Source organism: Periophthalmus magnuspinnatus, chromosome 4 (assembly GCF_009829125.3).
Source record: "Periophthalmus magnuspinnatus isolate fPerMag1 chromosome 4, fPerMag1.2.pri, whole genome shotgun sequence".
In the NCBI taxonomy this organism is placed as follows: domain Eukaryota; kingdom Metazoa; phylum Chordata; class Actinopteri; order Gobiiformes; family Gobiidae; genus Periophthalmus; species Periophthalmus magnuspinnatus.
Window position 1 is genome coordinate 670,848 of NC_047129.1, and position 27,514 is coordinate 698,361.

Here is a 27,514-nt window from a genome sequence, read left to right on the forward strand (position 1 = left end):
AAGTGCTTTACAGAATAAGAAAGACATTAAAATTACAATACAAACAACAACAACAACAACAACAAAAAAATCATAACAATAACAACACTCTTAACTCTTAACAAGAGAATGCAAAATAAAAACCTTTCAGTCATATGCAGATAAACAGAACTGTTTTGAGCCTGGATTTAAACATTGTCAAAGTAGAGGCCTGTCTCACATCTTCAGGAAGACAGGAAACTGAAACGCTGATTCTCCATGTTTAATCCTGACTCTGGGAGCAGCAGGAGGCCGGTCCCTGAAGTCCTCAAAGTGCATGATGGTTCATATGGCACTAACATGTTGGAGATATTTCCTTTAAATGCTTTAAAGTCTATTCTCTGAGCCACAGGAGCCAGTGCAGAGACCTGAGCACAGGACACATGTGTGAAGTACTTCCTGGTTTTAGTCAGGACCCGAGCAGCAGCGTTCAAGAGAGTGGAGACAAACAGTGTTGTTGCAATAGGCTTGTATAAATCGGGCTTCTAGGTAAATAGAGGTCTGGTTGAGATGAGCTGTGGTTCACTGGAGAGGAGCAGTAAGATGTTGAGGTGTGGTCCTGCACCTGAACCTCATTCAATCGTTTTAACTCTATATAGTGTCGATTTGTCTGACAACGTGGCAAAATCCTGTTAAGTATTTGCTCAAAAGGAAACTAACTGAAATAACTCCACTCATATCTTCAAATCCAAGTATGCTGTAATAATTTGTGGGTGCTTTGGTTGATGGGATCTCAGTATTTGATTACCTTTTGTTGGGTGTCCCTTGCAAGTACATCGTTTATATTCACAAGTCAATAATAATGTTTATTGAAAAATCAAAGACGGCAAATGATAAACCCATAAAACAGATCTGAGGATACAACAACAATATCCTGCTGATTTACATGCAGCTTCAAAGTAGATCATTCCAGCTCAACTTTCCAATCCGTAGCTTCAGGCAGGGATTGCACTGTCTGCCACTTTAATACATATTTACATGCTAAAACATAGGAATTAGAATTCATTAGTGTAATCGGAGGGGCAGATCTAGATGGGGAGTTGTTTGATTAGTAGCTTTGGGACATTGTTGTTGTAGCTGAGTCTGTCTGTCTCTCTCTTCACTTTCTCCTTATTTGGCATGTTTCTCTGTAATGTGGCTGTGCTTGAAGACTAATCGGGGCTATCTTGGCTTTAATTAGCACAGAATACAGGGCTCGCAGGTCCTCACTTGTTTTTGCTCTAAAGGTTTCAGCACCTTGACTCACTGACAAGAGTTATACAATAATTCTGCTCCCATTTCTCTTTTGGGATTGCCACAGCGAGCCAGCAGTGTCAGACATCTGTCACGGGGCAGCTGGGGCAACCGGAAAGATTTCAGCTCAGAAAGTGCATTTAATTGTTTACTGACACTGACACCAAATAAGAGAGCTTAAAATAGTAACATATTTTATTACAGCTGCACAGAGTCGTCCCAAAACACTGCTCTGCTGGACCTAAATGAAAATGTGGATCATCAAAATGAACCATGTGTCTTTGGAAGGTTACAAACATAATAACAGCTGATTATAATGGACACTGAATAAACGACTTACACTGCTATTTAATTAGCTGACAGGTGGGTGAAGTAACTTACTCTGTAGTTAAAGGTCTCATATTACACAAAAATGACTCTTGTAGCTTTAAGCCATGTCATAATGCCATTACCTCATCAACAACAGACCTGGAGCTGTGTTTGTTTCATTCACACATGTTTGAGTAACACTTTATTAGTCTGTTACATCTCCAAAGCTCAAAATGCTCTGTTCAACATTGTGATGTGATGTAGTGGTAGTTTTCAAGTTAATAGTTACCTTTTACCTTTAGTTCAGTGGTGATTAGTAATTCCAGAGCTGAAGTGATCCAAATGATTCTAGTTAAGGTGAAGCACTCCCTGTATTACCACATGGTTCACAGGGTGGAGCGGAGTGTTTTCTGCTTGAAAGAAGAACTCAGCCCAAATATAAAGAGTTTGTGTGTTAAACGTGTGTGAATGAAACAAAACACAACTCCAGGTTTGTTTGTGGCGAGGAAACAACATTATAACAACCAACCGCACCAGTTCGGTAGATATAAGACCCCGATCAAACTCTAAAAATGTGTGTGAATGAGCTGCCTCCTTTAGAACGCGGAGGTGCTGCTCTCATTTCTTTGACTTGCAGCTGCTCTTCAGAGTTGAAGCTGAGGTTTACCTTGTTGAGAGGAAGTGGTGTGGGGGTGAAAGCAAATAAAACAGGATATCCGACACTGGAACAAGTGACACACAAATATGACAAATGTTTATATTTATACAGACGAGACTTGATGCTTACCTGTGTCTGCTAACCTACACAGCGGTTTGGCTCATGGTTTATTTGAAATGAATGAAATGTCATGCACCATTTGATAATAGTGTTCAATCAATTACTAGCTGCATCTCATGATAAATAATACTCATGTCATAAAGGCATATTTTTCTCTCCATGACTTAAATTATTCGCTTTATTGTTTTAGTTTAGTTTCAATGTGAGGTAGTCCATTTAAAGTGAATGACAAATACGCAAAGTTGAACACAATGAAATTTTAAACCGTTTCGTCATAAATTAGACCTGGTATCCTGCTAGAGACCTAGTTTGGTTGTACTCGGAAAGTCAAAGTTTCAGAAGCGCTGCTCTGAACACCTTCATATTGAGTTCACTCTCACATTACAAACCGCTGCTGTTACTGATACATAAGCAGTGGACTGTCTCACATGCCCTGGTTAACACAGCGTAGCCTGTTTGTACCAATGACATGCACAAGTACATTCCCTCACTGCCCCACATCAAAGCTCTGTTGCCTTCATCCTATCCAGCGTGCTAATTTGTGTGTGATTGATAAGTGGAGTTCCCAGGCGATTGCAAAGTGTCGCCTAAAAAAATGTGACATGGGGGCATCTTTTTGAAATCAGCTTTGCAAGTGCGGGGAGAGAAATTACCGGCGGGCCCATTCCCAAAATAAAAAAATAATTTCCAGTGAGCGTTTGTTGCGAAATAAGCTGTCACACGTTACAAATAAGATTACCTTTTGGAGTGTGCCCGGGAACTTGTAGATGCAAGGGATGCACGGGTGAGGCACTAAAATAGCTCAAAATGTTTGGTTTTATCAGTGAGCTCGATCTGAGTGCTGTTTATGGTTCTTCATGCACTGTGCAAGGAGAGAAGAAAGAACATTTGCAGCTTGGAGCACATTGTGATTGGTCTTGGTAAGGTAGGAATTGTCACTAAAAGATTGGAGATTTGTTTGACATCAAATAACAAAAATGTGTATTTCTTCTGAGAAATGTGTTTTTTCTTCAATAAAAAGTCTTGAATTTGGAATGTTTGTCTTGATTTGAAAATTAGAAGATTTTGAAGGTAGAAAAGCAATATAACAATGTGACAATTTTATCTTTACAGTTTTTTTTGACAGTGAAAATTTACATGGATTCCAAACACGGTGGCTTGAGATAATAAAACGATAAATTGTGGAAGTTGCAGTTATAAAATTTGCATGAAATCTTACACTTGCAAACCATAGAGTGTTTACATTCTAGACTGGGGTTAGGTGCTCGGTGGATTAAGTGTGCGCAGTGTTATCACAGGGGAAGGGCTGAACTGAGGCACAGGCAGATTTTCATGTGTTGATTAGTTCTAAATGGACTCTTGTCTGAAGCCACAGCTGTCACAACAGTTCCTCGGCACCTTGCATTTCTGAACATGTCGTTAGTGTGAAACAGGTGTAATTAAAGGACATGTTATTAAGAACTGTGTTAAATCCAGGTCACTACGTATCTGTTCGTGTCTTAATAAATAGTTTTACATTATTAATGCTGAAGCAGAGATGAGCTCGTACACTGCGGAGATAGTGTGAAAAAATGACCTCCTGATGAGTCATAAAATAAGAGTTACTTTAGAAGAAATCACACAAGCTAAATGAGATAAACATAAACAAGATGAACTAGAGCTCTTTAACAGTATGTAAATGTAATAGAATAAAGGAAGGTAAGTAACCTGGCTACTGGTGAAAAACAAAAAAACCCAAAACATCCCTGTGAATCAATAAAGTAAAAACTTTGTGTCATGTTCTAGAATTTGCTAAAGTCACAAAATTCCAATGGAAGAGGAGGGAATATTTAAACACAAAGTGATCAAAAGTTGAAGGTACCAGATTAAATGACATATATCAAGGTTATTGTATTGTTTTCCTGCTAACAAATAAAGCATTTGCTGACTTAATAACAAGCATACATACCCCATAGAGTCATTTACATCATCTGATGTTATGGTTGACACAATCTGCGTCACTCTGTGTTGTGCTTACACTAATGTAGTGAGCAAAGAAAATGAAACAGAACATTGTATTCCTTAAATACTGTTTATGTTTGGCACATTCTGAAAGTTCATAGTAAGTTGTGTCAAAGAGAAACAGCCTGCCTGTTCTACCCCTGTCTATTCACACCTCATCAAATGTTAGTAAAGGAGTGAGTAATATCCTATGCCCTTATAAACACTGATACATGACCAAAACTAAATCACTTGTAATCCAATAATTGTAATTAAATCAACTTGGGAAAACATGTTTGACACTTCAGAAAAGGGACATTTCCAAATGTACATCAAAGCTACATTTAATTTAATAGTTCATGATAACATCATTTACAAAGTGCATTATTATTCTTGTAGAATCTAGTATCTGCAGGACATAACTAGAGACATTCACAAATCAACAATCTTGTGACCGCTGAGACCATTAAATAAAACGATACACATCATCTTCAAACTCTTACATAATCCAGCCCTTGTGCCCTCTTAAATGGATCACTTGAAACAACTTGGTTTTGCCTCGAAGTGACGCCTCTGTCTGAAGTCCACACCATCGGGTTCATGGGAAAGGCTGAGGACAAGAGGGAAGCTGAAAAAACAAAAAACAAAAACACATTTCAATAGCACAAACTTGTTAATAAACTTCTGTGATATTCAAAAAACAAAGATTGAATGAAAACAAAGATTGACCAAAATTTATAATTTTCATTGAAATAATAATAATAAAAAAAAATTAAATATACTGCACACTGAACATATATCCAACAGCCAGACAGCCAGACCCATTCACTTTCTTATGAAGTGGGACTAGAACCTTTTATGATGCACACCTCAAGTTCTACATTTTATGCTTCTTTCATAAAGATACGTAATAATAAATAATTCATATTTCACTTTACTTTTGGTAAACTTGTATTCAGTAACTACATCAGAGTAGCTCACATAGACAATGCACCACACACTGGAATGTTCTGGGTTGTTTCACTTTATAGCTTATATAAAAGTAAAAAAGTAAAACTGAATTTTAAATGTAATTTATCTGTGTCCATTTGGTCAACCATGTACAGCTGTAATAATAGATAGAATGTGACCTATATCGATTGTACAGGTTAGCAGGTTTCAGAATAAATGTAGGGCTCTGACATATAGCCATATGGTGGCTTCGGACATGACTACTTTAACTTAAACATCAGTGCAAATCATGGCTCATAAATCTTCACCACATGAAGCAGACAGCAGCAGTTCTAATGCAGTAGCGGTGTTAAACCTCAGAGCCACATGCACTCCTCCTGCTTGGATGGTAGCCGTACATGACTCTAAAACAGGGCCCGAGCTGTCACCACTGCCCCAATACTGAACCCCGAATCAAAGTCACTCTGATCTCTCACTTCTGATCCAAAACAAGATTCCTCACCGCCCTATGTGCATTTTAATTTAGGACTCTCTAGGCATATAGTGACTTCAGTGGATGGAGCAACATAGCTTATTTCTGTAGGGCAATAGAAATTCAAATGTACATTATAGAGGTTATATTTGTATAGGTCTATGCAGAAATGTTTTCAGTTCATACACAAATCTATCAATTTTCATGACTTCCTGTGTAATAATAACCACAGAAACCTTACTATACCTTAGAAAACCTATACCTTAGTAAATCCTAGAAGCTTACTATAGCCAGTACTTTTACATTATATTTTGTTTTTTGTTATGGTCTTTTCTCTTAATCTAGAACAGGGGTGTCAAACACATTTTCACTGAGGCCCACATCAGGAAAGTAGTTGCTCTCAAAGGGCCAGATGTAATGTAAAATAAATGTAACTACTTTTTGTAACTCGTTCATAAACTTTCTGTATTTATTATTTATTTAATTTACAAATATTGCATGTGTATTTCAACAGATGTAAAAAAATATGGCTGTATAACTTGCTATCTCCTGATAAACTGGCAGTTTGCGACAGTCATATGTTTTTAATTTACCTTGTTATGGGCCATATAAAATGACATGGCGGGCCACATTTGGCTCGTGGGCCTTTAGTTTGACACATGTGATCGAGAACAAGAGAAGGGAAATGAACAACTGTTGGACCTGGTCATTTCTATTAGTGACTAGACCCATCACGCATAACTAGGCTTATGTATTTTTAGCTGCCCCCATCTGTATTAAATATTATTAGCCCATAGCATGTTGTGACGTCGTCAGAAACAATTCATACAGGCTACAACATATAATCTTTGGTGTTTTCGAAAAGATATTCTGGTGAAAAAATATATATACGTCTTGAATCTAATCATAATCCTATCAAAATATCATATTCATTGTTGTACATTTTCTAACCAGAAACCCCTAAATCCCTTTAGTCCTCTTGTATAATTTCTCTAAACTATTGTACAAACCCAAAAGCCCTGAAAACAAAAGCACTTTGCACAGAATTTAAAATATAAAACGTACAACTGTATTTAGTTTTGTACGCTTGTTTAATATTTTGACACATGCCCTATAAATCAGAATCAGAAGACTTTTTATTGTTTTATTGCCATTGTCAGTGAACACAGCTCACAAACTAGGAACTCTCTCTGGTGATAAAGTGTAACATAGAAACACTGAATAAGTACAAATAAGGGCATGGATACAGTTAAAAAGATAGTTAGAGGTAGATATATACAACATCGCAACAACAGTACAAACATGGCTTATTAAGGTGAATGGTATTGTAAAGTGCCAATGGTACAGATATTATGAAGTGAATGTAATCTAATGTAAAGTAATGTAATGTAATGCTTCTTGTTGCTTGTTTAGATATTTGTATATTTGAAAAAAAAGTGTACAAACTCCTTTTATCCCACTCAATTCCATTTATGGACCAGAGACAGTGCGATTATTAAACTCACAGAGCATTTTAGTCCAACAGTTACGACTATACCCAAACAATTCCACTTTCCCCAGACTTCCCACTCCTCCATCCTTATGTGGAGAAGGGCTGTGACTTGGCTGGTGTGTGCGGGGGGCTGTGTGTGTATGCGTGTGTGTATGCGTGTGTGTGCGGGGGCCTGTGTATATGTGCGGGGGGCCGGTGTATGTGCGGGGTTCAGTGTTCGTCCTGGGTGACACCGCTGGCCCGCTGCCTTACATGGGCAAACCTCTGAACTCACTGCGACGGCTGGAATTTCACGCTCTGACGTCACGCCGCACGTTCTCTCCCAGTCCCACTATTTTTTGGACCAAGAAACTTTTTCACACTAATTTGGTTGGATTTTTGCAGCCGCCTGATTGATTCTTAGAAAGCGAAGGTAAGTGGATTGTCGAGTTGGTCTGCTTATGCTTTGAACGCGGTCTTTCCCCACTTCCTCCGGCGTGAAAACTCGTGGTATTTTTCAAGGTATTTCAATTTGTTCGGCCTTGTAAAGCGATGTGTAATATGCATTTTTACTGTAGCTTCTTCCCCCAGTTCACAGCGAGGGCGTGGACTGTGAAGTTAGCATGCTTTCAGACTGCTAAAGTTTCACCACGGGGACCCAAACCGAACACCCAGCCTACTTTACACTCACGGGACGCTTTTTTTTTAGCTCCTGACAACATTTGACAAAGTGAACGTCAAGTTTCGCTAGCTTAAAAAAAAAGCAAAACTATTCGACGGTGGCCGGGGCGTCTTGGCTGGAGTCTGTTTTTAGCTGAGCAATGCGGAAGGAGCGCTGTCAGCAGAGGGACCAGAGACCCCCCCAAGCCCGCTAAAGTGTCTCTGAACGTGCGTCCCGTCCCGTACGCTGCTGCACCCATTCAGAAACTGTCCCAGGACTGAAGCTGAAGCTGTAAAAGTTAGCTTTCCGCTGTTCAGGCCTTGTTTTGAGTGAGTGAGACAGGGGCTAACTTATTTATAGCTGCACTGATTCGCCACGTCGTGTAAAAGATAAAGCTCTGAGTGTGGTTATTTGCATGTCTCATTCATTCAGCAGTTAAGTTTTAGAACAGACAGTAATACAGTAATTGTTGTGTGAATACGTTTTGTTTACGTAGTTTAGGGACTAAAAGTGGCTTGTCCCTGTTGTCACAGCTAAATGACTTATGACCTCATCTGCACTGTTTAGCTGTTAAGATTGTATGGCTGTTTTTATTGCACAGGCAGTACAAGGCTTGCTGGATGTCACTTTACCAGACTGAGAGAGCCTTATCCATGCATTTGTCTCCAGGAGGTTAGACTACTGTAATGGCCTGCTCACTGGCCACTCCAAACGAGCCTTAGGACAGATGCAGTACATCCAGAACACTGCTGCTTGGGTCCTGACGAGAACCAGGAAGTACTTCACACATATGTCCTGTGCTCAGGTCTCTGCACTGGCTCGTGTGGCTCAGACAATAGTCTTTAAAGCAGCTCTGCTTGTGAACAAGTCTCTCCATGGCCTAGGTCCAAAGTACATCTCTGACATGTTAGTGCCATATGAACCATCTCACACTCTGAGGACTTCAGGGACCGGCCTCCTGCTGGTGCCCAGAGTCAGGACTAAACATGGAGACTCAGCGTTTCAGTTTTATGCAGATAAAATGTGGAATAGTCTTCCTGAAGATGTGAGACAGGCCTTTACTTTAACAATGTTTAAATCCATACTCAAACAGTTCTGTTTAGCTGTGCATACGACTGAAAGATTTTTATCCTGCACTCTTCTGTTTTAATGTTAATTTTATGATGATTATTTGTGATTATTTATGTTTTGATTTGTGTGATTTTAATGTCTTTCGTATTCTGTAAAGCACTTTGAATTACATTGTGTACGAATTGTGCTATACAAATAAACTTGCCTTGCCTTACTTACAGCCTGGACTGTATCAGGGGCCTGAGTAACATGCATCGGGAGAATCTTTAGTCCATCTTCTATCATAGAAAAACACATGCAAATAGCTAATACCTGTAGACCTATATAGCCTATGTTATCTTATAGCCTAATTATATTTTAACTGTGCACTTCGGCAATAATTTCACTGAATAATTTAGACCGTGATTAATGTGAGCATACAGTGCGTAATGTTTGTGGCATTGAGCCTATGCAGCTGTAAGAGGACTCTGATGTCAACAGTCACAATAACTAGGTCATATTCCCTAAAGCCTATTTTGAGTTGAATTGCTATGTGGCACAGGATTGGAACAATTTGGGTTTATCTTAACATCTTGAAACAAGCCTCCATTTTGACACACACACACACACCCCCACACCCCCACACACCCCCCACACACACACCCACACACACACACACACACACTAGTGATTATTTCTGGGTCTTACATAAACTTGTGTGAAGTAGTAGCACTTTGTCATAGAAACCCCACATTCAAATGTTGACTTGGTTGAGCTTTTCAGATCAATACCACGGTGTCTCCTGAGAGGGCTGTCATCAAACTGAATACATCTGCTGTCACATTTCTGACTTAGGCGACATTAAACGCCGTGTCTTTAAAAGTGCTCATTAAAAGTGACTGGTGTGACAGTGCTGATGATGGGAAAGTCAGGATGGGAGCGCCTTAAACTGCCTTTGAGCCCTGCCCCCTGGTACAGTTAGTCAACTTATTTCACTGTTTATGTTAGCTAATGAGAAGGGCCCTTTTATGTTGAGGACACAAAACAACTTAAAAGTTGTCATTAGATGTCACCTGCTTGAAAACCTGTGTACAACAAGTGTAACCTACTTAAGACAAGATGAGGATACTTGCTTTTTCTTAAGGTCCTGTAGCCATTTTTTCACCAATGTTTTTGAGTGAAATTTGTCTGGAGGTAGTACAGATGTATTGTATAAGCATGATTTTATAATCATGAGCGCTGTTGTTAGCTAGCTGTTGTTTTACCATTATGGCAAAACTCCGCTCTGGTCTCTGAAACTCTTGTTTCACTCTTGTGGTGAATAATTAGGATGCTTGTGAGGAATAACTTTGTACCACTGCAAACAGTTTAAAGTGAACTAGTTTAATTTTGTCTGTATGAATGTGGTGTGTGTAAATGAATGATTGGTGGTGGTCACTTTTTTCAGTCTAAGCCAGGGTAGCTGTGGCTATAGAAGTTACCTACAGTGAATGAAAAAATACTATAGTGTAGCATTTTGCAAGGCTATCAAGCTTGTAAAGTGCAATACAAAAATAAGCAAATAGTCTTTTATTCTATCTTCAAGGCACTCAAAGAGCTTTACATCAAGAATTTACTCACCCATTCACACGCACATTCACACACCAGCTACTGCCACCCTGTGAAGTTAGTAATATTAGCATTAGTAGCCGTATAATACAGTAATTATAGTAAAAGTACATGTAAGTCAATTTTTTGAACACGATAGGCAAGGCAAGTTTATTTGAATAGCACAATTCATACACAAAGTAATTCAAAGTGCTTTGCAGAATAAGTAAGACATTAAAATTATAATAAAAAACAAATCAAAACATAAATAATCAACATAAAATAAGCATTAAAAGAAAATGATTCAGAATAAAAACCTTTCAATCATATGTACAGCCAAACAACCTGAGAGGTAGAGGACTGATACTTTACACTCAAATGATCTTCTGCTGATTATTTTATTGCAGTTATAACATGTACTCTGACAGTTTATAATCCAAAATACTCTTAATGGTTTCCCCGCTGTACGCGCTGACATGAGGGAGCTGAGGTGGAGATCTGAGCTAACCCCCGGAGTGACATTTGAATGAATTCTTTAATGTCAAATAGCGCTCAAAGTGGAGACAGAGTGCAGAACACAGGTCTAGTGTGATGTTACATGACTGAGTGTCATAGGAGATTGCACTTAGCTGATGGGGAGAGAGAGCTGGACATGTTGGGGCCTGTTGGGGTGTAGGGCTGCTCTCCTGATGGGGGCGGGGCTATAGGCATGTTATGGTTTAATGTATCACTGTACACCCAGGACATACTGATAAAGACCTGTCTGAGAGCACACTGTATGAAGACTGTGTGAGGCCTGAAACCCTCAATACACACCCCATTTTTCTTAAAGTTTCTAAATGTATTATTTAAGACTATAACAGTCTTATTGGTTGATTTGTGAGGTACTCTGTTTTTTTTTTGTTTTTTTTTGGTGCAATTTTGGAGATATCAAGAAGTATCATAAAAACTATTACAAAAGGCTGTTAAAAGCTGATTAAAAACAAACTCAAAATAAACTTGCTGTTTTAATATTTCAAAAAAACTTTAATTTCTGCACTTTTTGGTTCATTGTTCAGTGTATTATCGATTTGTGAGCATCAATCAAGACATTTACAGTCACATTTAGTTCATTTGGGATGGATTGCTATAATAGTCTAAATATTGATTAAAAAAATGAGTTCTTTGTTTTTGTAATTATCGCCCACCACTGTGTGTAGCCTTATTTTTAAATGCAGACCAAAAGAAAAAAGTGTACTAACATTTTGAATTTGATACTAAAGAATAGACCCAATACCAATTTTGATACCCAAATGATAATTAAAAAAGCTTTTTTAAAGACAATCTTGCAATTTTATACCATGTGGTCTTACATAGGCCTATGGGGACTATATTGACTTATCGTTCAATACATGACAGATGGAACAATAAGATTTAAGCTGTAGAGGGTTGAATAAATAATTTCTATGACTCATTATAGAAACTAACTGTTGTGTTTTTTTTTGTTTTTGTTTTTTTTTTACAATATTGTACATAGAATACATATTAGAATACCTTTTAGGGGATATTTCTGCTGTAGGGTTTGGTTTCAATATGATCATTTATTGTCTATATTTAGCTCAATATATCACATTTCAATATTCGTTATCGTGACAGGCCTAGTCTTACAATAGTTCCAGAAAAGTAAAATTTTATCCAGTTATGTGATATGTGATTTTTATTTTTTTTTACAGTATCGATACTTGCTTCAACGAGGATGAAGTTCATTTAATCAACACTAATTTTAGTATTGATTAGTCTCTGATTTTTGATACTTTTGACAACCCTTGTAGACAGTGTATAGAAAATAACCTGCTCTAGTTCATTGTGAAACTCCCTTTTCTCTGAGCAGTGAAAGCGTTTATATTAATGCATGTTGTGGCTCCAGCTGAGATTAAATGGTGATGAATGAGACACTGTGCTGGACCACGCTCTACATTTTTTGGTCGCTTCATTCTTTGGCTCTTTGCTCATAAATGGAAGAGGTAATTCTTCATCTTTTGCCTCACATGGATTAAGCAGAGTACAAAGTGTCCCAGATCTTTAAACTGAGAAACACATATACAATGATACAGAACATAGATCTACCAAGTGAGTACAGACAATTGTAGAGTTTTATGTACAGTGACACTCATTCAAGAGAATATTTGGCTCTGTTTTTGTGTAACTGTGAATTTTCCTGTGGATGGTTGGAGAGGTTAGTGCTCTTGAGGTTGTCGGTTTGACTCTCAGTCGTGGCCACAATACAGTTTGCATTTCTTCCTGTTTGTGTGGATAACTGTGGCTCTCTGGCTCAGTGTTTGTAACACTGCTCCTTGTGTTGCAACCTCAAACTGGAATATGGAGAAGAAGTTACAGTATGTCAATTCTCTTTTGTGTGGAGATGGGCCGATATCGCTATTTAACCTGCTGCTGTGGTCTATAACTGATATTAGCCGATGTCTATTAGCTTTTAAAAGCCATAGCAAGGTCCACAAATATAACCCTCTTCCATTTCCATTTTTATTCATGAGTGTGTTCAAAAAGCCAAATCAGATTCACTGAGGACAATCTGGAAATGACACGGCACACAGATCAGAGATTGATGTCATCCGATACTGGTACTGGAACCAATATATATCGCCCATCTACTTTTTTGTGCCCAGTCACTCCTCTGATCTGCTTCATGATGAGAGAACAGGTTGTGTATTTTGGAGTATTGTCTAAAATCATTCAGCCATAAATTGTTAATGAAGACAGCTGTTGAGACAGCTTTACCGTGTTTGTGAGGTGACAACTTAAATATTTTTTTATCTTTATTTTCTCATTCCCATTGACCTACTCTAGTCCTTCTTAAGTTCAAACATAGTTTCAAAGCCTGGTTCAGTCCTGTTTTAGTCCTGGTTTAATTCTAATTCAGTCCTGGTTTAGTACTGGTTTAATTCTATTTCAGTCATACTTGTTCCTTCCTGGTTCAGTCCTGGTTCAGTCCTGGTTCAGTCCTGGTTCAGTCCTGGTTCAGTCCTGGTTCAGTCCTGGTTCAGTCCTGGTTCAGTCTTGGTTCAGTCTTGGTTTAGTCCTGGTTTAGCCTTGCTTGTAGTTGGAATAAACCTTCAGCGTCAGCATCCAGTCTTATTTTCCCCTCTCACCTGCTCATCTCATCTTGCCTTTTGTTGCGTAGCTATTTTTAAACATTTAAAATAAAAGTGCTCAGAACTATAATATCATGCTACAGCAAAGGTTTGCAGGTTCATTGCAGCAGATTTAGTGTACGTCTGATTTAGCCAAATAACATTACAGTTGCATCAGAAATCACCTGCCAACCTGAGCTAGCAACATCCTCGGTACAAAGTATTATTCTTAATGTTGAAATCAAAAAGAGCTCTGTGTGCACATAACACTGTCAGAACTTTGTGAAACCTTTCAAAATATGTCATATTTATTAAAAATGTCAATCACTGTCAATGCCCTTCTAAACGTGTATGTTAAATGAATATCTATCTGTGTATTTGATCACATTTAAGACATAGAACAATTCTGGTCATGACATGTCTGACTCAGCCAAAGGGCAAATGTCATCTTTTCTAGATCAGGGCAAAGATGTCGCTCTTATCTCGGTACAAGTGAAAACAACACAGACTGTGCCGATAGTGAGAAAGGTCAAAGGGCATTACAAGTTTTAGAAATATGCTTTATGTCTCTGAAAGGTTTCTCTTGCTTGAATGTTCACGTCACTGATGTGAGGACCATAAATATTCTTGTGTGGGTGTATGTATTTGTAATATTGCTCTGTACCTCAGACATTGTCTATTACCATTAATGTTACCACTAATTAACTCTAGTTTGTTTTCACTCTGCATGTCATTAGATAATACAGACACCCATGAATACTGTACATGAATGGCAGTAGAAAGAAAGAATAGTTGATCTTATTCATGTTATGACCCACTGTTTTCTAATAAAATACACTTTTGTGATCTGTAGCTTCTGGCAAATTACAGGGCAGACTAACAATCAGAGTTGGGTGCACTGGTGAGCCCAAAATTTTCATTTGGGTGCACCAGAGCAGGATCTGGATGCACCAAAGCCCAACAATTGTAATGCATTGTCTTTAAATTGCTTTGACAATAATAAGGGCTAAATATATAACTTTGTTAATTACTTTTACCTGAATATACAATTCATTGTTGATACTACACACTTATTAAAGAAAAAGTCTCAATAATGACAAAATGAGTTGGTAGCCTATAAGTTTTATTAATAAAAAGCAAATTAAATAAATATTGTCTTCGAAAACTAGTCAGAGTGAGAGGTCTTTACAGTTTTCCATAGCACGTGCAGAGTGAGACCTCTTACTTTTAATTTCAATAGTTGATCTTCAATATGTTTTGTAACCTAGTTTTAGTTTCTTTTTCACCTTGCCCATCAGCAGCCTCATTTAAGTAACTAAACACAGTGTGGAGGATCTGCAGGTTTGATGCTGCTCTTTAAAGGTAAATTACAGTGTCTAAGTTGACAAATGAATGTTAAAAAAGCCAAAAATTATGATCTCTGTGGTGCATATAACTCGGGCCCCAGAGTGAGACCATAGCGTGACCTGAGCGCGACTGGCTTTAGCGGTCTGATTAAAGTTGAGGTGAAAGCAAATGATTTAACGTTTTTTTATTTTAGTTGTCAATTAAAACAATCATTGAAGTGTGTTTTATATCATTTAATCTGTGTTTATAATGAGGACAGACGATGCATGAGAAGGACTCTGGAGCCCTGAATTAGGAAGTTTAGTTTGACTGTAAACTGTAAATTGAACCATAACACATTTTTTATCCCATTATTTCTATTTTACATATTTACACATAAAATGGAGCATTATTACACTTGGCAGTTTGATTCTCAGTCTGACAGGAGGCCACCATAAAGGCCTCATGCTTACAATACCTAGTAGTGTGAAATACTGCATGCACTTGTGTTTGTGCAGTTCATTTGAGTAATATCTTTATTTCTCACCAGATTTCAAGACGTCATTTCAGCATTCAACTTGGACTTCTTAAACTCCGCAGGAAAAAAAGATAAGGTAATAAATATATCTATTTTTTTAATGGTTGTCAAGATGTTCAATGTTATACCAGTGTGGGATGTCTAATATCTTTAATGAGTCGAAGTAAAAGTAAGGTTGCAGTTTGGTTGTTGTTTTGAACAACTGTGTACCATTTTAGACAGGGGCATTCTTCATTTACTAAAAAAAAGCAAATTTACAGTAGAAAATTTGTAAATTTTGATACTATTGTGAGATGGGTTAATATGGGTCAATAAAAATAATTTATCCCTGAACTAGAAGACCCAGGCCTTGGAACTGTATTTCTATTTTTGTTATACAAGATGTGACAATGGTCTTTTATAAAGTCCATTAATTTGTAGGTATGGGGTGATATGAGCTTTAAAATCCATAGCAAAGCCCACAAATTTATCTTAACTTGAAGTCAAATCACAAATTAACTTTTCACTTTTGTAAAAAAAAAGTAATAACAAAATGTATCTGGAATATAAAATATGTTTGTGTACATATACATATAACATATAACACTCTTCTGTTTTCATTTTTACTCATGAGTCTGTTCTCAGTGCACCAGATTTGTCTTTTTGAACAATCTGGGAATGACACATTGGCATTCTGAGAATGGGGCACCAAAAATATATTGGTATTGAATAATGATGTTGTCTGATACAAAAACTGGAACTGATATGTCACCCATTTCTATTAATTTTTAAATTGATCTTTATTCATCCAGATCATATTAAAACCTGACTTCCACACAGTACGCTAAGCTACCCTCTGCAGTTAAAAGTTACAATCTTTCATAACTGCCAGTGGACACCTGCTCTGTTGTAATTGCTCTCTCTTAAGTCTTCTCATTGGTTTTACGGCGCATAAGAGCTTAAGTATTTCATTTGTCTAAAAGGCGTCCACTCCTCAGGGGATTTGGACCAAGTGGGTTGTTCTGTTTCAGGAAACACATGACTCTCCTCCGCACACATCCAGTTCTAGCTCCAGTCTCTGTGGCTGTTTAATATTACATGATCTCTCTGACCTGCGCTGCTCACAGGGACTTACTCAACTTTAATTACACATCCTTAATCACTTGAAGACAATCAGGAGACTCCTCGCGGTAACTGGGCTATAGCCTTACCTTTTAATCTGTCCCCATTCACCAAATGAAGTCATACATATGTGCTGAAAAACATTCCTCTTCTGTATGCTCCTGTTAGCAGTCTGTCCCAACATCTATGGGCCTTAGATGGGCAGTGGACAGTGACAGCGTGCTTGACAAGAAGTATATGACAATTTCACATAAACATGCTAAGATGCATTTTTTAAAACATTACGCATAAATGTACTGTGTACTTGTGTAGCGCTTTGAGAGGCTTTGAAAAAGCGCATTACAAGTGTAAGCCATTATTACTGTATGCAGCTTTCTCATCTGATGATTCCAGGGAAATAGAAAGCTAAAACCATACTATGACACATTCTCTGTGGAGATTTGACATTTTATGCCATATCGTGGAAGATTATAGCCAAAGGAACAATATTTTCATGGAAACAAGCCCTCCTCCAGGCCATATAGGAGTAAGGAATGTGTGTTTTTCAGTGCAATAAACACCAAAAAAATGCTTTCATTTGAGTCTTGGCTTAAAAGTTACACACTGTGGCTTTAAGATTGTGGATTCCATTTAAAGTCCAAGGTTCTTTCATATGTCTTCTTTTTGGTACATTGGTGTTTAGTTAATGTGTGCATTTTTGTTTAGTGCTGTGCTATTAACCACACCGAGATTAGATCTGTGATTTGTGTTTAAAAAGTAGGATTAATTTGCCTGACATCCAGGATACACACTTCTTGGCCACATATGGTCATGGTCACATATTTTATCTTTCCCACTTTCAAAGATGGCACTCAAAATGCTTTACATCAAGGAAACAGCCATTCACACTCATATTCACATTCACTCAGCAGTGTATGCAAACACTTGTGGGCGAGGTGGGTTAAGTGACTGATATCAGTCTGTATAAAAAATACAGAGAGGCGAAGGATTCAGTTCAGCTGTTCAAACAAGTCCAGGAGCAACAACATATATGAGAAGACTGAAACATCAATTGCTAAACTCATAGAGGAATCCCATGCATTTCAGAGCATGTGTGTAGAGCTCTAAAATGAAAGAGCACTATTCTAAAGCCTAAATAATCACAGACTTTGGGATTTTATAATTGCACCTACTCAAATTGTGATTTTGATACCATTGCAGTACATATGATCTTAAACTGTTAGATTGCATATACTTAGCACTTTTTTCTTACATTAGACCACAACTACAGACTTCACACGGCATCACTGTACTTCTACCCATCTTAGGTCAGACTGTACCCCAAACCAGCAGCTCTCCACAATCATCATTATTATTTCTACTGAAAGGTATGCACCACAAGACTGGCTCTGCTCAGGGACTGTGGCATTCCAGTCTAAAAGCAAAACCAAACTGATATTGCCCTGAATGGTGTCTCCATATTTTCCCCTTATTTGGACATGTTTACCCGCGCCGTCCTGATGGTTGACAGAGGTTGAGGGGATGTGAGTCATTTCAGCTGCAGAAGACTTTCTTTAGGGGCAAGAGAGACTCGGACATTTAGGGAGAATAGCGTCTTTATGTGCTTCAACAAACTGAAGAAAAGCTGTGAGTATTATTTTAATGTTACTGTTTAGATGTACTAGTGTGTGTAGCGTTATTTCAGTAATGCGTACAGATAGGCCTATTGTATAATTTACTTGAAGCTTGTAATATGAGTTTGTATTTAGGCTGTTCTTTTCTTTGTTTCATTTATCAAAGCTGGGGGTGGACACAAAGATTACACTGTGTAAACTTGGCATATTTTTTTGTAAATCTGTATTTTTTCATTACATGTATTTGTCTTTTGTAGTAGTTTCCAGGAGTAACCCTTATAAGTAGTAAATAGTTTATTCAGTTGGCTTTTTACTGCTATTCTACTGCTACCCTTTCAACCATATTTGGATATTCCCTTCTGGGGTTGTCACAAATGCCCTTCCTAAACAACTCTCTCTGTCTTTGTTTATACATGCTTGGAACTGACACACACTTGTTGACCCCGTTGGCTATAATGACCAATTGAGACAAGTTGTAATTCAAAATCCACGTGGTTATATTGTGGGGCATTGATGTCTGGCTCGCTGTTGGTAATCAATACGCTTTTTCAATTGGAGTCATTGACATGTGCTGCTGTGTATGTGCAGTATGGACCAGGCCAGCTCGGGTCATTGGATATTTCTGTATTTTGGAGACACCACTTGAGCCGATGCTACACCTCAACACTTTAAGCTCCCTCCTGGCTCTCTCACTTCAAACAGTCGGTGGCAGGTGCAGTTTCCCTTTTTTCTTTTCTGGGCGAGGCAAGAGGTAAATGATCTGACGTAGCCCTGAGCTGCTGTGGTGGCCGCCGCTGCTGACTTCAGATGGTGAGGCCAGATTGGACAATGTGGACAATGACTTTTATCTCTAAATTAGACCCACTGTGAGTCAGCAGGCTGATTCTGAGCTGGAATTCAATAGTCCAATTTAATTATCCTAATCTAACTAGTCAAGGATACAAATATTTTTATATATCGCTCTCGCTCTCTCGCTCTAGATATATATATATATATAGATATAAATAGATATATAGATAGATTTATAAATGAGTCAATCACAACACAATTTCCATACACAGATGACTCCAGATTGAGAATGAGAGCTAGTATGTTTTCAGGACAAATGGTTCAAATGAATCTTGTCAACAAATTAAGGCCTGATTAACAAGAGCAATTACAGCCAGGATTCCACCCCAGATTATCTCCTCATTTAGACACTCACTTGTGATTACTTTCTGTTTTCGTCCCTAACTCTGGATTACCTCAACTAATGATGCCTGAACAGATATGGCTTAATAGTTTTAGGGGCAGTTGTAAACAGGACAAGTGAAGTGTGTTCTTGAGAATTGTACTCCAGATAACGGCTTGTCTTTGCAGGGCACAATCTATAAAACCAATAATAGATGGATTCACATCTGGAACACTGCTGTTGTCACAGCTGTTTTGATTTTGAAGTCCATGGCTTTCAATAGTAGGGATGAGGCAATAAACAATATCATTGTTTATTGTGATAAAAAGGGCAGATAATAATCGTTCATGGGACATTTTATATAATTGTGATAATGACCAACAAAGATAATCACCATTATATCACCAGAATGTGCAGAACAAACCTACTTCTCCCTGATGATCTTTTAGATCATTATTTTCACAATACTATGTACAATACAATACAAAACAACAGTTGTTTAAATATGGAACCTATTCATAATAATACCATTTGAATTATTCACACCCATAACATCTTTAAAATGTCTGCAACTTTAATAACTATTGTGATATAATCGTTAATCGCAATTATTTTGGCCATGATAATCGTAGCACCAAATTTCAATATCATCCCACGCCTCAGTAGGACACAAAGTTATTTAAAAGTTCACATTTGCGGCACACATTTGATTGGATCTATTTTTGCAAAGACTCGTTTTTTACGCAAATAAAGTTTTAATAAGTTAATCAAATGAATTGCAGGACAGTTACAACAAATGTGCTTGTGGTGTTGATGATAAATGAGCCTAGAGCTTGAGATGCTCCTTCAGAGCTTTTTTATAACTTTTTTTTTTTTTCATTAATTGTTTTTTGGTATGTTCTAAAATAAATTAAAATAAAATGAAATGGTTAGTAGTTTGCTGTACATCTACTAGTCATCCATACACAGTTTTCATATTCTACTTATGCTAAATAAATGTATTATCATTCACCACTAATCAACATGTTTGTGACGCGTATCCTGCCCTTGCCTCTAACTGAACAGTGTATCTGACTGGGTTCCACAGTGTCATTGGTAGAGGCAGCCTGGGCCACAGCTGGGCTCCTCTCTCTCCTGGCTCACTGTACTGCACATTCCACACAGCTCATTGGCAGGAATGGATTAATTGCCTCTCAGTCCCCTGTGATCCAAGAATGCAATTACCTACTGACCCAAATCACTGCTGGCTGGAAGTCCGCCTCTGCTCTGGCATTGTAACACGAGGAACTGGCTTGTCCCCCTCACCACTTAAGTGTAGTGTTAATTCATCAATTAGTATGTTTTATGATATATAATTCTCTGAAATCATGTTATTTATTATTGAAATAAAAGCAAGTCCAAAACCCAGTTTTGGAGGAAACCAATTTAAATGTAGAATGTTAAAATCCTCTCTCTATCAAAACACACACATACAAAAGTTGTTTAGACCATAGCCACGTTATTCCCCTCTGTACCTTCAGTCTCTGTGCCCTCAAATGGCTCTGTGGAAGCTACCCCACTGTGCACTCAGTAAAAGTAACCGGCACTAATTTAATCTGTGCATGCCTCCACTTCACTGTAAAAAATGGGCTTATAAATAGTCCATAAAGGCGAGTGAAAGGTGTACCAAGGTGTATTGAGGGATATGTATTTTTCATTGGTTTGGCTTTTGAGGCCGTAAATCTGACGCTCCAAACAACCTGTCCTTTCTGGGTGCACTTAGAAAGCATCTGAAGAAAAACAGGAGCTCACTTTTGACTGGTTGATTGATTTGTGATTCAAAGCAGCTTTTTTTTTTAGGTCTGGTTTTGTACTGTTTTTAAAAAATCTAGTTTTAGTCCTGTTTTACTCCTAGATTTAGCCATATACTGGTTTAGTTCTGTTTATCCATTCTTAACCCAGTTTCTGTCCTTGTTTGGATCTGGTTTTGACATGATGTAGCTCTCCTGGCTCATCAAGGGTTTTTATCATAAATAAGATTCTGGTTTCACTCACCTTGATGTAGTTTCAAATGGGTCTGGATATTGTCCTTTTTGCCAGACTTCAGTCCTTGGTTAGGCCTAGTTAGTCTCTATTTAGTAATATTAAATGTAGATGTCAAAGATTGTGAAAGGCCAAATAAAGCTGCGGTTTGAGTTTAGATGAACATGTAGTGAATCATTGCGTTTAAAGGTTAGCTCAAGGGTAAGACCCACTTGTTTTAGCCTTCTCATTCCAGTCCGTCCAAACCTGATGAAAAGAGGCCTTTTCAGAGCCTAAATTACATTTCTTTGACAGATTGTGGCTCTTTAGAAATGTCTTAATGGTTTTAAGCACTTGGCTGATAATGGTCTGAAGTACTTGACTTTGATAATTTGTGGACTTGACTCATTGTGATGTTCTTTTTTGCCATGAAGGGCTGAAATAATTTCAGATATTAAAGTGGCCTGCTTTAAAAAGACTTTTTTTTCCCACCACCACCATTTATTCAAGTCTTATTGAATAATTTACTTGTTGTCTTGTTAACACTAATCAACGTTGTTTGTTCCAAATACATTTCCTCTAACAGTTACCAACCATAGCTTCAGCTGTTTGCAGTTGATGTTTGAGCTTGAAACAGTTGTCCTTGAAGTAACAACTGTACTGGAGCTGCTGCTCAATATGTTCCAGACAATGCTTTATATCCCAGTCAGTTGTATATATGTTTTACATATGTCGAAAACTCTGGACCATTGTTGTAATAAAGTGTGTTTATATATATATATATATATAAAAATTAGTGTTCTGTTTTTTTTTTTTTTTTGCAAATCCACTGTTTCTTAAGTACAAATTCAGGGTTGGCCAGTTTCCAATGGTAACTCAAGATATTTTTTAAGCACTGAGGTGAGCATACATGCTCTCCTATTGTTATCACTATTAAAAGAGTACACAGGGATGAGCAGCCTTGCCTGGCCTTGGTTCTGTATTTAGGGAACAAGTGGAGCTTTTTTGTCCATTGTCCAGGTCTAAAGAAGGTAGAGTATCAGGGGATATTATTGGATACTTGGATTACTTGCAACAAGCATTAGCATTTTTTTATAAACCTTCCACTCCAATACTGAACATTACTACAGTTTAATATATTGCCAAATATCAATATCACAATATTGGCTATTACACAGTGGTGTGCGATCAGTGCAATCAAAGCAAGCAGAGCTTGTCCAATAACATTTTAAATCATTGTGCACCAAAAGTATAATTCATTATTCATGAATTATATCCAAACTATCCCATTTTCCCTTCACTTCTGTTTGCAGCATGGTTGTAGTCAGGGTATCCTTTAGTACACCCTACTGGCCACTGAGCAGACTGCATGAAGCGTGGTTCCGAACGTCTCGTTAATTTTTGTTGATGTGTGCTATGGAGACTATGCCACGCCACACTGTCTACATGTGGTTTTACAACTGTGATTTCTAGTAAGTGCACATGTGCAGCAGGAGACGACAATAGCAGTGCCAACTTTCAACACAAGTGTCTAAAAATAACTCATTTTTAGCTTCATGTTTTTAATGATTAAATGAAATACAGGCAGTCATTTAGTCAAACAGTGAGCTAGATTCAGGGCTAGTTTGTGTGAGATGAAGGATCCGAATTGAGCAGTGGAGTGACAGCGGGAGGGCAGCTAGGACCCGTCTATGTGCTTATGTTGGAGCGTCAGCTTTTAATGAAATTACGGGACAAGTACACATGTGTTGAGGAACATGTGGCTGTTCTGGACCTACTCCGCTTCAGGGAAATACAGGATGTTTCTTCAGGAAAGACGCAGTTTGGTTTGCATCTGTGAGAGGTGAGTGTGAGTTTCCAATTAGAGTAAAAAGGACTTAAAATACAGTTGATCAGCAAAGTGTCCCAGAGGAGAGCAGCGGCTACTTGCTCTGTACACAGCATATGCTACAACAAGGAAAGTCCCCTCAGAAAAAGTCTGTTTCTTTACATTAGCCTTGTGTAAAGAAACTCAAGTGAAGTTTAGTAGTTTGCAGCATAAAACTTGTGGGAAAAAATATAAAATAAAAACTGAAGTCCTGGATAAGAATCCCAAACTGGCGCCCACCAGTAATTACACTGTGAGTACAAAGAGACGTACGGCTCTAAAGGGAGCAGACAGTGTAGGTGTATTAATTCCTCTTCCTTCCTGCTTCCTTGACTCAGAAGTTCAGATTTAGAAAAATAGACCCCCCTCAAAAGAAGAGAATAAACAAGACTAGTGACATTGAGTGACGCCAATCGTGTGCGGCGTGTGCTTTCACACCACTGCTCCCTATAGGATAACACAGTCTGTGGTAATGTGGCAATGTGACTGTCAATTTATCAGAACAAAAGAAGCAGAGATACATGTGTGTGGGCCCAGGAGACAGGGCCCCCACCCCCCACCGCCTTTACCTGGATCGAAATGGAATATAGGACACCACAAAACCGCAAATAGACGTCTCCCGCGCAATTACAACATTAGACTTTATCCCCTGCAGTCAAAAGTTGGTGTTGAAGTCTTGAAATGTAACTTTCTAAAAGTAAACAACGTGATGGGGAAGAGTTAAAAACCTGAACAACTGTGTCGGTGTGCAAGTGGGGACTAAAGCGGAGGAGAATCTCTGCTGTGGTCTGTATAATGTTTGTAAAAATCTTCTCTTCCTGTTGTCAATGAAGTCTATAGGAAATGCTCTAAGTGTGGGCAGAAGTATTATTTTATTAGTCTACTTTTGAACTAAGGTTGTACATAATATCATATATGGCCATATTCACTAAACCAGTTCTTTTAACTTTTTTTTTTTTACACATGTTGTATTGAAACGTTAAGTGTCCTCCCTTTTTTGACAGTGTGTAACTTGGTGTGTTTTGGTTCAGTCCAACTAAAGTAGATAGGGATGAATTATGATATTAGGAACTGTGGCCACTGCACCCTCTCAAATAAATCTTTGTCCAGTGAGTTATAATGTTGAACTCTACGCTTTTACTACTGGACTGGACTGTAATGGCTTTTTTACCTTTTATATGACTGACTGATTTTGTTTTGTTGTGTTCTAGGAGCCTGAGTTGACGACCCTCATTGCTCTGTGCACAAGTTAAGGTGAGTTATGGATATTACATCTTAAACACTTTATATTAGAGATAGAAGATACTTTGGCAGTTGGATGCCTTCTCCTGCTAATCTAATACCTGCAGTGTCCTCCTTGATTCATACTCAAAAAGTAATAGGAGTCAATCAACAGTTCATAAAATTCTTTCCAGTTTTGTTTTGTTTTTGATGTATTCTTTAAGCTTGAGTACCCAACTTTGATGTTGTAAATGATAATTTCTTTTTTCCCCATAGATATGTGAAGTTTTACATTAAAAAAAGCAGCTAAATCTTTGACTAAATTGGCCAAACCACAGAAGACGTGTCATGTACTGAAACAGAAAACCTCCTGTGGTTGAATGAAATTAAGCATTGTCTGGTCAGCTATTTGTGCGTATCGCTAAATGAACCTTGGAGTTTGTATTGCTTTATCAAAGAGTGCCTCGCTGTGGGTTATAAAGACTAACATTATTAGCATGTTCTCCCGTCAACTTGTTTATAAACTATTGCATCCATTGATCATTAATTTACCTTTTTTCATTAAAGTTACATTGACTTCCTGTTCAAAACTAGGGAACTGATTCCATGCTTCAGACCATTTATCCAGCACCTGCAGAACAAATGCTGAAGCTAATGTAGATGGTATAGTTTTGAAGGTTGCAATAAAGTCAGTAACTGAATTTATCACTCTATTTAAAGTTTTTAACTGTGATAATGACCAGTAACCAACAAATACCCAATGCTGTGGTTTATGTTGCTGCATTAGATTGACACCTGGAGTTACTGGGAGCATCTTAACCATTGGTCAGTGTGAAACAGTCTTACCAAACTCTGTGGCTGCTCTCGCTGTTGGAATTCTTGGCTCATGGTTTGGTTGTTTTGGTCCAGCTTTCTGAAGCATACATCATATTGACAGACAGGGCCGGCTGCCAGCTGAATTTCAACATCACTCCTGATTCGTGGAAGAATTGAAAATGCCTAAGTATTTTCCCAGGCCGACTGCAGAGATCTGGTGTGTTATTTGAAAAGACGAATCTGTTTATTTCGATGTTAGCATATCTCCCTTTTGAGGAAATTGTTTACATTTGTTGCCAGTATTATTATTTGAGAGCAGGCTTCTACCACGTGTAAGTAAACAGCACATCAATAGACCATTTTGGATTCAGAGCTCTATACAAAGCACTTCTTGCTTGCTAATCTCAAAGGTGTGTAAACAAGTATCCTTGGTTAGCTTTTCTTGAAATCAATCCAGCATGGTGCGTGTGCTATTTGTCAATTACCAGTGTGGCTTAGATATCTCCTTCCACTGATTGAAGATGCATGTATTTTTATATATTTTTATGTGTTTATGTATTATGTATTTTTTTATATGCATTTTTATATGTTGCATATCTCTGAACAGTAGTACATTTTGAATTCTAAGATTAATAGTTTTCCCTTCTAGTTACAGGATAATTAATATTTTTCATTGTTCTCCATAGTCCAATGTTCTTGATTTACAGTATTTTGAACCCAGGGTATGATCCTTTGTGAGTTATGGTGTTGAACTTGAGGACTGTGGTCTGAGCGACATCTGAAATAAATCCTCGGCCAATTAAAGTCATCACCCTGACCCAATACTCAGCTCTCACCAATGGTTTGAATGGACAGATTAGCTTTTAGTGACAACATTTTAAAGTCAATTTTGATATAAAGGACAGGGCTTGATGATTCTGATGCCACATTTATAATAGACTGGGGATGCATGATACTGTTGCTCACCAAAAACACGAGGCAGGCAAAACTCCGACAGTCTGTGTATTAGCGCTGTAGCTTGACATAGATGCTGACGAGCTTGAACTGTGTGAGAATCTAGCTGTATTTTAGTTCACAATTAAGGATGGGTGGTGCAGCAAGAGGAGTTTGCCAGTTTGAGCCCCTGCTGTGACCATGTGACCTTGAACTCCTGTTGCAGAGGCGAAAACACATGTGTCACACAGACACGTTTCACTAAACGGCCCAATGCAGACCGGCTGTGTACTGTCTGTGTCCGTCTCTGCTAACTTTTTATTCACCATCTATATTCACAATACACAGTGGCTGCTTTGAGGTTGTGTCACTCTGAATCCATCTCATGTTAAAGGAGCAGCCACTGTGCTGTGGGGTCCACACAAAGGAAGCATAAGACCACAGATGAAATAAGGCTTATCTGAAGCATATTGTTAATAATAAGAAATATTACAAAATAAAACAGCATTTACAATGTGGCAAGAAAAATTAACATAGGCCTGTTTAAAATATTACATAGGTTTATTACTAATTTATATTGAGCTTATGAGCAGGCTACAACCCAATACTGTTGCTTCATATTTGTAAATGTCATATTTAAGGCTTTATATGTGTTCTATGGTCTTCTTTTGTCACATTTAGGCCTGTGAACTAAAACAAACAAATAAACAAAAACTTACATTACTACATCGGTTTTGCTTTATCAGTTATCGATCACACACATCTTCAAATGATCTATTATCACATTGATGGAAAATTCCATTATCGTGCATCATAAATAAAAAGTCATATTTTTAGATAATAGAATATACTTTTCAACACAAAATAATAGTAGTTTCTTGAATTTTTCCTTGTGGTCTTCTACAAATTCTGACCTAGATTAAGACCATTCTAAAACCTTTCTGGGAAGCTCAACTTTGGTCTTGTTTTTGTATTTTTTTTCCAGTATCTTTGCTAGTTCAAATCAGATATTATATCAGATATTAATTTTGGTTTGTATTTGTATACTTTTGACAACCCTTTAGTTTTACAGTATGTATCTGATAGGCATACTTAAACTATTATATTTTTTATATGAAAATTATATATGTATGGGGTAAGTTATAACATCAGTTTTTGTCTTAGATTTTTCTATAAATATTTGAAAATGTCATTGAATTCACAAATTTGCTTGCATGCAGTTCAATTCATGCTTGCACTGCGTGAGTGTGTGGCGTGTACCTCTGTAAGCCCATTGATCCTTTGCAGTG

The 27,514-nt window shown here is 37.8% G+C and overlaps 2 protein-coding genes across 3 annotated transcripts in view; one reads left to right on the plus strand and one right to left on the minus strand.

Annotated features, from left to right (window-relative positions):
- The window catches only part of zbtb11 (zinc finger and BTB domain containing 11), a 505,104-nt gene that overhangs the window by 223,212 nt on the left and 254,378 nt on the right, over positions 1–27,514 (minus strand). The gene's annotated exons all lie outside the window — the stretch shown is intronic.
- The window catches only part of lpp (LIM domain containing preferred translocation partner in lipoma), a 154,127-nt gene continuing 133,964 nt past the window's right edge, over positions 7,352–27,514 (plus strand). Inside the window, exons 1-3 of one of the 2 annotated variants that reach the window (XM_033964915.2) lie at positions 7,352–7,645; positions 15,515–15,578; positions 24,467–24,509. The gene's annotated coding sequence lies outside the window, so the exon portion shown is untranslated. Of the gene's footprint in view, positions 7,646–15,514; positions 15,579–18,117; positions 18,230–24,466; positions 24,510–27,514 lie in introns of those variants that run through there. The other variant, XM_033964916.2, reaches the window with a different exon arrangement.